Source organism: Macaca mulatta, chromosome 1 (genome assembly GCF_049350105.2).
Source record: "Macaca mulatta isolate MMU2019108-1 chromosome 1, T2T-MMU8v2.0, whole genome shotgun sequence".
Taxonomy (NCBI): Eukaryota; Metazoa; Chordata; class Mammalia; order Primates; family Cercopithecidae; genus Macaca; species Macaca mulatta.
In genome coordinates, this window is record NC_133406.1 from 2359539 (window position 1) to 2370296 (window position 10758).

At 50.5% G+C, this 10758-nt stretch overlaps 1 pseudogene; it reads right to left on the minus strand.

Moving 5' to 3' along the window:
- Positions 1–579: 579 nt before the first annotated feature.
- LOC703049 (molybdopterin synthase sulfur carrier subunit-like) lies at positions 580–1768 on the minus strand (annotated as a pseudogene).
- Between the last annotated feature and the right edge of the window lie 8990 nt (positions 1769–10758).

Sequence of the window (10758 nt, forward strand, 5' to 3'; positions counted from 1 at the left end):
AAACTATCCTCATGTGGGGAGAAAAAAAATCAAAATGTGATCAATGATAATAGTTGAACAAAGTTAAGATTGCAGGCTCTAAAAACTAAGTGATTCATTGTTGAATGCCCCAAAGCACTCTATGTTTCCTTTCCAAGATGATGACTCTTCGTATATTTCCTTTGGCATATGGGCATCTTGGCTTTTAAAGTATCAGTGGCATAGCTCACAGCTTCAAGAGATGCAGCTCTGTGGGCTGAGGACACAGCACTGATTATGCTTGCTTCTGACCCTGGAACCAGGCCAAGTCCATGGAACACTGCTATGTGTTTGACTGGCCATTTCTGCCTGATGTCACTACAAATGTTTTTGACTTCATTTTCCGCCATGGGTAGATACGCTTCATATTCTAAGCTAATGACTTTTTTCCCTTCAAAGTTATTTCTTGTAGTCCCTACAAATAGGGATACTGCACCACAGAGCGGAGAAATCACCAACTGTGGGACTTCATCTACTGGAAGTTTCTCGGTAGTAACGTTTATAACCTCTTTAGATTTCTCTTCACCTTCATCCATGTCTTTCCTAGATGGCTCAAAAGCACTATCCTCCACTAATGGGGAATAACAGCAATTTCGTCTCCTGGTTGAAGCGGAGGAGCTGATCTCCAAGCTTGTCATATTCTTGATGAACAGCAAATAGTATCTGATTTCTAACATCAGCCAATCCAGGATGTCGAGTTTCTATCTCCTTCCACGGCTGCAGTGCTTTTATTTCTCGTGGCACAGAAATGGTCTCTGAACGAACTCCTGTTATTTCAGCACTTTTTGCAAAATACAATACTTCAGCCTGGCACAGTGGCACCATCCCGCCGGGGACAGCTGGACCGAATCCGTCTCTCTCTGTTTTGCCATCTCTCATCTTCGAGTCCATCACACTCTTGCTCTGTCGCCCAGGTGGAGTGCTGTGCCATGCTCACTGCAACCTCCGCCTCTCGGGTTCAGGTCATCAGTCCACCTCAACCTCCTGAGTAGCTGGGACTACAGGCACGCACTACCACGCTTGGCCAATTTTTCATATATTTTGTAGAGATAGGACTTCACCATGTTGCCCAGGGTGGTCCCAAACACCTGGACTCAAACAATCTGCCTGCCTCAGCCTTCCAACGTGCTAGGAGTACAGGCATGAGCCACGGTGCCCAGCCCCATCAGACTCTGGGGCTCCCCCTTGGCAAGGGATGGAGCAGGCAGCTCTGAAGTTACATCCTCACGCTCTTTCCGCTTTAGTTTAAGGGAGAGAAGTTGGCTTCGAGGATGAAAAAAATCCCAGGTGGGTTCTGATTGCCTCAGCTGGGAACAGGTGCTCGCGCCTGGGCCAGCTGCCACGTGTGAGGTGGGACTGGAGTCCTGAGGTGGGAGCCAGCAGCCCACAGCAGTCATGCGAGGGGACTGGGGAAGGGCCGTGCCCTGCTCACTCAAGTCCTCCGCCCTCTGAGATAGCCAGGTGTTGGAAAGGCTGTAAAACACGAATTCCGTCTCACGTCTGTATACAGACGGCAGCTACATTTGTTGTTCCTTCTAGGGGGTCCATACTTGTATCAGTCTGAGTCCAATCCGGAGAGATAAATCACATAGTAATTTGAACAGAGAAAATTCAATATAAAGAATTATTTACATAGCGAGGGATTACAGCAATGAGGGGTTGGCTAGTAATGAAGAAAGGAGACTCTAGTGAACCAGCCCCAGGACTGAGAGAGCCTCCACCCGCGCCCCAGGCGGAGATCCAGACCTGTGCAGCTGTGACTCTGAATGGCAGAGAAGTTGTTGTGGTGCCCTGTGGCAAATCCTTCTGGAAGTCTGCCCTCTGAGGTGCCAGGTGTCTTGACTGCTAGAGGCATGCTGCTATAAAACGGCGCCAGGGCTGGCGGGCGCCGGGCTGGGCAGGGAGGTTCAGTCTCCTGGGTGCTGCTGGCTGCAGTCACTGTAGGAGCTGGGCACTGGAGGAACCACCCAGTGAGCACCCTGGAACCCAGAGGCAAGTCAACCTCTTTTCCTTCTCCAGTGTCTAACACCCTCTACTGGCAAGATTTCAGTGCTAGCTAGCCCAGGAAAAAATAGTTAAAGGTCCAGATCCATTTCACAGAGTAGTCCAAAAGGGGGAATTTGGAGCTGAGAGTCCAAAATGCATAAACTGGGCTAGGCGTGGCGGCTCATGCCTGTAATCCCAGCAGTTTGGGAGGCCAAGGCAGGAGAATCACTTGCACCCAGAGTTAGAGACCAGCCTGGACAATATAGTGAGATGTCTCTACAAAAGATAAAAATTAAGAAAATTGCCAGTCCTGGTGGTACATGCCTGTAGTCTCAGCTACTTAAGAGGCTGAGGCAAGAGAATAGCTTCGGCCTAGGGGTTGGGGGCTGCAGTGAGCTGTGGTAGCACCATTGCATGCCAGCACCTGGGCAACAGAGCAAGACCCTGTTGCAAAACAATTATATATATATAATGCATAATACCGAAGATAATTACTCTCTGTCGGGGAAATATCCAGATTTTAGAAGCCATAAAGCAATGAAGTAGATATTTAGCATCAACTATGTGTTCCATTTAGATTTGAATCTAACAGAAATTAGGCACTATAGATCATTGTTTAGCAGCCTGATATAATGAGAGCGAGTCTACCACATGAAGCCTCCTTGTGGATACTTCAAATCACAGGGTGGGAAGGCTTGCTTCCTCTCCAGTTACTAAAGAAATTAAATTTAAAATTATATCAATGTATCATTTTATACCTACTGGCATAAATAAAGATGATAGGCCGGGCGAGGTGGCTCAAGCCTGTAATCCCAGCTCTTTGGGAGGCCGAGACGGGCGGATCACGAGGTCAGGAGATCGAGACCATCCTGGCTAACACAGTGAAACCCCGTCTCTGCTAAAAATACAAAAACTTAGCCGGGCGAGGTGGCAGGCGCCTGTAGTCCCAGCTACTCGGGAGGCTGAGGCAGGAGAATGGCGTGAACCCGGGAGGCGGAGCTTGCAGTGAGCTGAGATCCGGCCACTGCACTCCAGCCTGGGTGACAGAGTGAGACTCCGTCTCAAAAAAAAAAAATAAAAATAAAAATAAATAAAGATGATAATGAACGCAGTGCTGGTCAAGTACTGGATACAGACATGTGTAAACATCACTGGTGTCACCAGTTTATTACAGGGGTTCAGTCTTTTTGAAGGAAAATAATAAAGCAGGAGCCTTAAAATAATATTACTCTTACTCAGTAATCAAAAACCTCTGAATGTATTGCTTTTTTTTTTTTTTTTTTTTTGAGACAGAGTCTCACTCTGTCGCCCAGGCCGGAGTGCAGTGGTGCAATCTCGGCTCAGTGCAAGTGCCGACTCCCAGGGTTCACACCATTCTCCTGTCTCAGCCTCCCGAGTAGCTGGGACTACAGGTGCCCGCCACCATGCCCGGCTAATTTTTTTGTATTTTTAGTAGAGATGGGGTTTTACCGCGTTAGCCAGGATGGTCTCGATCTCCTGACCTCATGATCCGCCTGCCTCCGCCTCCCAAAGTGCTGGGATTACAGGCGTGAGCTGCCATGCCCGGCCCTCTGAATGTATTTCTAAGTTAAAAGTTCAAGGCCAGGTGCAGTGACTCATGCCTGTAAATCCCAGCACTTTGGGAGGCAGAGGTGGAAGGATCACTTGAGCCCAGGAGTTTGAGATCAGCCTGAGTAACATAGGGAGATCCTGTCTCTACAATAATTTTTAAAAATTAGCCAGGTGGGCCAGGCGTGGTGGCTCAAGCCTGTAATTCCAGCACTTTGGGAGGCCGAGACGGGCGGATCATGAGGTCAGGAGATCGAGACCATCCTGGCTAACCCGGTGAAACTCCGTCTCTACTAAAAAATACAAAAAACTAGCCGGGCGAGGTGGCGGGCGCCTGTAGTCCCAGCTACTCGGGAGGCTGAGGCAGGAGAATGGCGTGAACCCGGGAGGCGGAGCTTGCAGTGAGCTGAGATCCGGCCACTGCACTCCAGCCTGGGCAACAGAGCGAGACTCCGTCTCAAAAAAAAAAAAAAAAATTAGCCAGGTGTGGGGGCGTGCAGCTAAGGTCCCAGCTACTTGGTAGGCTGAGGTGGGAGACTCACTTCAGTGTGGTTTGAGGCTGCGGTGAGCTATGATCACACCACTGCCCTCCAACCTGGGCAACAGAACAAGACTTTGTGTCTAAAATGATAATACTAGTTCAAAATAAAGGTCTATCTGTACAATAATATTTATAGTGAAAGAAACCAGGCACATTCCTCCATATATCTCCCAACTCCCTGAGCCCAGCACAAACACATTCCTCCATATATCTCCCAACTCCCTGAGCCCAGCACAAACACATTCCTCTATATGTCTCTCAACTTTAGAAAAACAACACCTGGGAAATCTCCAATAAGGGCACAGCGGGAACCAATAAAAAATGCTAAATGTATAATGTTAACCAATTGTAATGTTGTAACCAAAAGAATTCCCTTGTTCCCCTGTAACTTTACATATCCTGTTTACATCGGGCTATAAAAAGCAAGCACTCGCATTGTTCGAGGCCCTCTTGTATGCTGTGGAATGGAGGGACCAAGTTCGAACTTGCAGTAAAAGATCCTTGCCGCTTGGCTTTGACTCTGGACTCTGGTGGTCTTCTTTGGGGAACAAACGGTCTGGGCATAACATCTGGGGGCTCGTCCGGGATTCCCCAAGCCCACCAGACCCCTGGTCAACGGATCTACCAGGATCGATCTGCTGATAGGTGAGCCGGCTCGTCTCTGTTTGTCTGTCTGTGTCTGTTCTGAACCTGTGTCTGTAACTCGCGAGGTCTGAAACTGAGGCTGACGCAGTCCTGGCGGACGCGCTATAGGACAACCAGCGGAGACCGGTGGGAGACGTCCCCTGGCTCTCGTCTGATTTAGATTTTTATCTGAACTGATTCTGACCCAGGCTCCCGGAGCACGCTTGTGGCTAGAAATTATTAATACGCCAGATTTCCTTTACAGGAATTCTAACCCATATTCTTTTACAGGGAGAGACTACAGATTATTACAGGATGGGTAATACCCAGAGCACTCCCCTATCTCTCCTTATAAGTAATTTCAAGGATGTTAGAGCAAGGGGCCATGATCTTAGTATGGAAATCAGGAAGGGAAAGCTAATTACTCTGTGTCACTCCGAATGGCCTGCCTTTGATGTGGGGTGGCCACCCGAAGGGACGTTCGGACTTCCTGTCATCACTAGAGTAAAGTCCAAGATTTTGCTACCTGGGCGTGCGGGCCACTTGGATCAAATTCCATATATCCTCATATGGCAGGACCTTGTTGAGAACCCGCCTCCTTGGCTGTCCCCTTTCCAATTAGCCCCCCCTGAACCCTGTAAGGCGCTGGTTGCTCAGCCGCTAAAACCCAAGCAACCGACTGCCCCCCCATCCTGTTCTACCTGATAGCAGGGACCCACTGTCCACAGAACCCCCTCCATACCCTTCCGGGCCCCGTGCCCCAGGCCCCAGCCCCCCGGGCTGAGCCGCGGGAAGGAGCAGGCGGACGGGAGGCAGCCGACGCACCCGGACCCGCTGAAAGTGAAAGTAACTTTGAAGGGCCGGCGGGGCGGACGCGAGGGTGCACTTTGCGGGCTAGCCCCCCCCAGCCGCCTGACTCCACAGTGGCTCTACCCCTTCGGGAAATAGGACCCCCAGATGACACGGGAATCCCCAGGCTCCAGTATTGGCCATTCTCCACCAGTGATCTGTATAACTGGAAGACCCAGAGTGCTCGGTTCTCAGACAACCCCAAAGATTTAATGGCTTTACTGGATAGTGTCATGTTCACCCACCAGCCCACTTGGGATGATTGCCAGCAGCTCCTCCGAATCTTGTTCACAACGGAGGAGCAAGAGAGAATACAGGTAAAAGCTAGAAAGCTGGTCCCGGGGGACGACGGTCAACCGACTGCCAACTCCGACCTCATAAATGTGACTTTTCCTCTGACCAGGCCGGCGTGGGACTACAACACGGCAGAAGGTAGGGGACGGCTACACCTTTATCGCCAGACTCTAATGGCGGGTCTCCAGGCAGCTGCTCGCAAGCCCACTAATTTGGCTAAAGTATACTCTATTCTGCAGGGAAAGACAGAAAGCCCAGCCACCTACTTAGAAAGATTAATGGAAGCTTTTAGACAGTACACCCCCATAGACCCAGAGGCTCCAGGAAGTCAGGCAGCTGTCATAATGTCTTTTGTAAATCAGGCAGCCCTAGACATTAAAAGGAAACTCCAGAAATTAGAAGACTTAGAGGGAAAGAAGATTCAGGACCTCCTTCAGATAGCTCAGGGGGTTTACAATAACAGAGATACTCCAGAAGAAAGGCAATTTAAGGCCACTGAAAAAATGACCAAGGTCCTGGCAGCAGTAGTACAGAAAGAGCACCTACAGCCAGAGAACACCCAACCTAGGTGGTCCCCCAGACATGATAATCTGAGCAAAGACCAATGCGCATACTGTAAGGAAGCTGGCCACTGGGTAAGAGACTGCCCCAAAAAGAAACAACGAGGACAGGGACCCCCTAGGTCTACACCCATACTAGTCACTCAAGACGAAGACTAGGCAAGACGGGGCTCGGACCCCCTCCCCGAACCTAGGGTAACTTTGAAAGTAGAGGGGTCCCCGGTCCAGTTCTTGGTCGATACAAGAGCACAGCACTCAGTCCTAGTTAAAACTAAGGGAAAATTATCCTCCAAGTCCTCGTGGGTACAAGGGGCCACAGGAATTAAGAAATACCCCTGGACAACACAAAGAACAGTAAACCTCGGAGCCAGGAATGTAACCCATTCCTTCCTGGTCATCCCTGAGAGCCCCTGTCCCCTATTAGGGAGGGACCTGCTAACTAAAATGGGAGCACAGATCCATTTCCTGCCCGAGGGGCCTGTCATGACCAACTCCCAAAATCAGCCCGTGTCCGTCCTGACTATAACCCTTGAAGATGAGTACCGGCTCCACCAGGAGCGAGCAGCCCCTGACCAGGACATAGCAACCTGGCTCCAGTAATATCCAGGAGCTTGGGCGGAAACGGGGGGCTTAGGACTAGCAAAACACCGTCCTGCCTTGTTTGTTGAACTTAAGCCTGGGACAGACCCCGTGCGGGTACGCCAATACCCAATGTCCCTAGAGGCCAAAGAAGGAATTGCCCCGCATATCCGCCGGCTCCTTGACTAAGGGGTCCTTCGCCCATGTCACTCGCCCTGGAACACTCCATTGTTGCCGGTATGAAAACCTAATAGCGGAGAATACAGACCTGTACAAGACTTCAGAGAAGTCAATAACAGGGTTATGGACATACATCCAACTGTGCCTAACCCGTACACCCTCCTGAGTACCCTAAACCCTAAACATCAATGGTACACTGTTTTAGATTTGAAAGATGCTTTCTTCAGTTTGCCTTTAGCCCCTCAGAGCCAAAAGCTCTTTGCCTTCGAGTGGACTGACCCTGGGAGGGGCATAAGTGGCCAACTGATATGGACCAGACTGCCGCAGGGATTCAAAAACTCTCCTACCCTGTTCGACGAGGCCCTCCATGAAGACCTGGGTGAGTACCAACGCAAACACCCTGAAATAACCTTACTACAGTATGTTGATGATCTCCTGATTGCTGCTGAGACCCAGGAAGCTTGTATTCAAGGGACCAAGAGTCTCTTACAAACTCTAGGGAACCTAGGCTACCGAGCCTCAGCAAAGAAAACTCAAATCTGTAAATCAGAAGTAACATATCTGGGGTACCTGCTAAAAGGAGGGCAGCGCTGGTTAACAGACGCCAGGAAGCAAACTGTCCTGCAGATCCCCAGGCCACAATCCACCCAAGAAGTAAGGGAATTCCTGGGGTCGGCAGGATTTTGTAGACTATGGATACCTGGGTTCGCAGAACTGGCTAAACCCTTATATCAGGCAACACGGGGGCAGCAGCCATTTAATTGGACAGAGGAAGCCGAGTCAGCTTTCCAACAGATCAAAACCGCCCTACTCTCTGCGCCTGCATTGAGACTACCTGATGTCACCAAGCCCTTCCACTTATACGTGGACGAGAGCAAGGGTGTCGCCAAGGCGGTAATAACTCAGAACTTAGGCCCCTGGTGGAGGCCGGTTGCCTACCTGTCAAAGAAATTAGACCCAGTGGCTGCCGGGTGGCCCCCTTGTCTCCGAATGATTGCGGCCACGGCCCTGATGGTACGAGATGCTGATAAACTTGTCATGGGTCAAGAATTACGGGTCGTTACCCCACATGCCATTGAGGGTGTACTCAAACAGCCACCTAATCGATGGATAAGTAACGCCCGGCTCACCCACTACCAAGGACTACTACTGAATCCTCTCAGGATAACTTTCCTGCCCCCAACAACCTTAAACCCTGCCTTGCTGCTGCCCAACCCGGACCTGGACGCCCTGCTCCATGATTGCACCGAGATACTAGCTCAGGTGCACGGAGTTCGAGAGGACCTGCAGGACCGCCCACTTCCTGATGCCGACCTCGTCTGGTTCACTGATGGGAGCAGCTTCGTATACCAAGGCCAGAGGTACGCTGGAGTGGCAGTGACTTCAGAGACTGAGGTAATCTGGGCGGAACCCCTGTCCCCGGGAACATCGGCCCAGAAGGCCGAACTGATAGCGCTCACCCAAGCTCTTACCTTAGGGGCAAGGAAGAAACTGACAGTATACACAGACAGCCGATATGCTTTTGCTACGGTGCACATACATGGGGTCATTTACAGGGAGCGAGGGTTACTAACGGCTGAAGGAAAAGAAATAAAGAACAAGCAAGAGATCCTAGCCCTGTTAACAGCCCTGTGGAGACCAGAAAAATTGGCTATTGTACATTGCCCAGGGCATCAGAAATCAACCACTCCAATTGCTCAAGGCAACTTTCTGGCAGACCAAACTGCAAGGAGTGTGGCAAAGGCTCCCAGCCAACTCCTTGCACTCCAGCTCCCTGATCCGGGCCCCTGGGACTTGCTATATCTCCCTGATTATTCAGAACAAGATCTCCAGTGGTATCCCGGCCCGCGGGATAGTCAGTGTAGGCCCTGGAGGAGGGGGTGGGAATTTGGGGAACAAGAGACACGAGAAATGGAGACAAGACAGTGCTCTGATCAAGTCTCGTTTAATGGTGGTAATGCAATGCCTTATATACATTTGGAGGGGAAGGGGTTGGGCTAAGGCGGAAATGACCTCATTGCGGAAGGCGTGGCCAGATAGGCTTCGGTTTCTCCGGTCGGACGTCATGTTGTGCCTGCGCTGTCAGGTAGTCTTTTCGCGGGCGCGGGAAAAATGAATGAAGAAGAAGCAGGAAGAGCGCCATCTTTTAATGGTGGTATTAATACAGGGAAGAAGGTAAATCTAGGGAGAAGGTGTGGGGTGGAAATGAATATAGCTCAGGCATTTAATCTTTAATTATTATTCGCTATGGCCGGGGCATGCAGCTCCGGACACAGTGGATCGATAAACTTCCCCTGAAACAGATCCAGAATGGGTGGTGGACTGATACAAATGACCAAACCATCCTACCAGAAAAATTAGGACAACAAGTGTTAGTACACATCCACCGAACCACCCACCTGGGTGTCCAGCGGATGGTAGACCTAATCAGATGCTCCAAGCTCAAAATCAGACATATAGCCGAGATGGCCAGCAGCATTGTGACAAGTTGCAAAGTCTGCCAGCTTAACAACGCCTACCCCCAATCCCAGGCTGCAACGGGAACAAGGCTCAGGGGAACCAGGCCCGGTATCTACTGGGAAGTAGATTTTACTGAGATAAAGCCAGGAAAATACGGGTATCGGTACTTACTTGTCTTTGTAGATACTTTTTCAGGGTGGACTGAAGCATTCCCAACCAAAAGGGAAATTGCTCAGGTTGTAGCAAAGAAAATCCTGGAAGATATCCTCCCCAGGTATGGCTTCCCCGTCCAGATAGGGTCAGATAATGGGCTGGCCTTCGTTGCTAAGGTAAGTCAGGATTTGGCTTCCAACCTTGGGGCAAATTGGAAACTACATTGCGCTTACAGGCCCCAGAGTTCAGGACAGGTAGAAAGGATGAATTGGACCTTAAAGGAGACCTTAACTAAATTGACTATGGAGACTGGCGCTAATTGGGTGGTCCTTCTCCCCTACGCTCTGTTCCGGGCCCGTAATACCCCTTACAGACTGGGCCTTACCCCTTATGAAATCATGTATGGCAGACCCCCAGTCCTGGTCCCCAGCCTAAAAGATGATCTGCTCAAGTCTGAAACAGAAAATGTCTCTGAACTCTTATTTTCCTTACAAGCCTTGCAGAAAATTCATCAAGAAATCTGGCCCAAGCTGAAGGAACTATATGAGACCGGTCCCCCACCGACACCCCATCCGTACCAGCCGGGAGACTGGGTCCTGGTTAAGCGACACCGACAAGAGACCCTAGAACCCAGGTGGAAAGGACCGCTCCAGGTACTCCTAACCACACCCACCGCCCTGAAGGTAGAAGGCATCGCATCGTGGATCCACTACACCCACGTCAAGCCAGTGGACCCAACCTCCGACCTTCTGGGACCAATCACGGCGGCGGCTGAAGCACCGGCCACCTGAACTGTCAACAGAGCTAAGAACAACCCCTTAAAACTCACCCTGCGCCGGCAGCATAGCTCACTGCACACATGCAGTTAGGTAGTCTAACCCTAACGTTAGTCGCCCTAGTGGCCGCCAGGGAAAACACAAAACCAGCTCCTAATCCCTTTGTCTG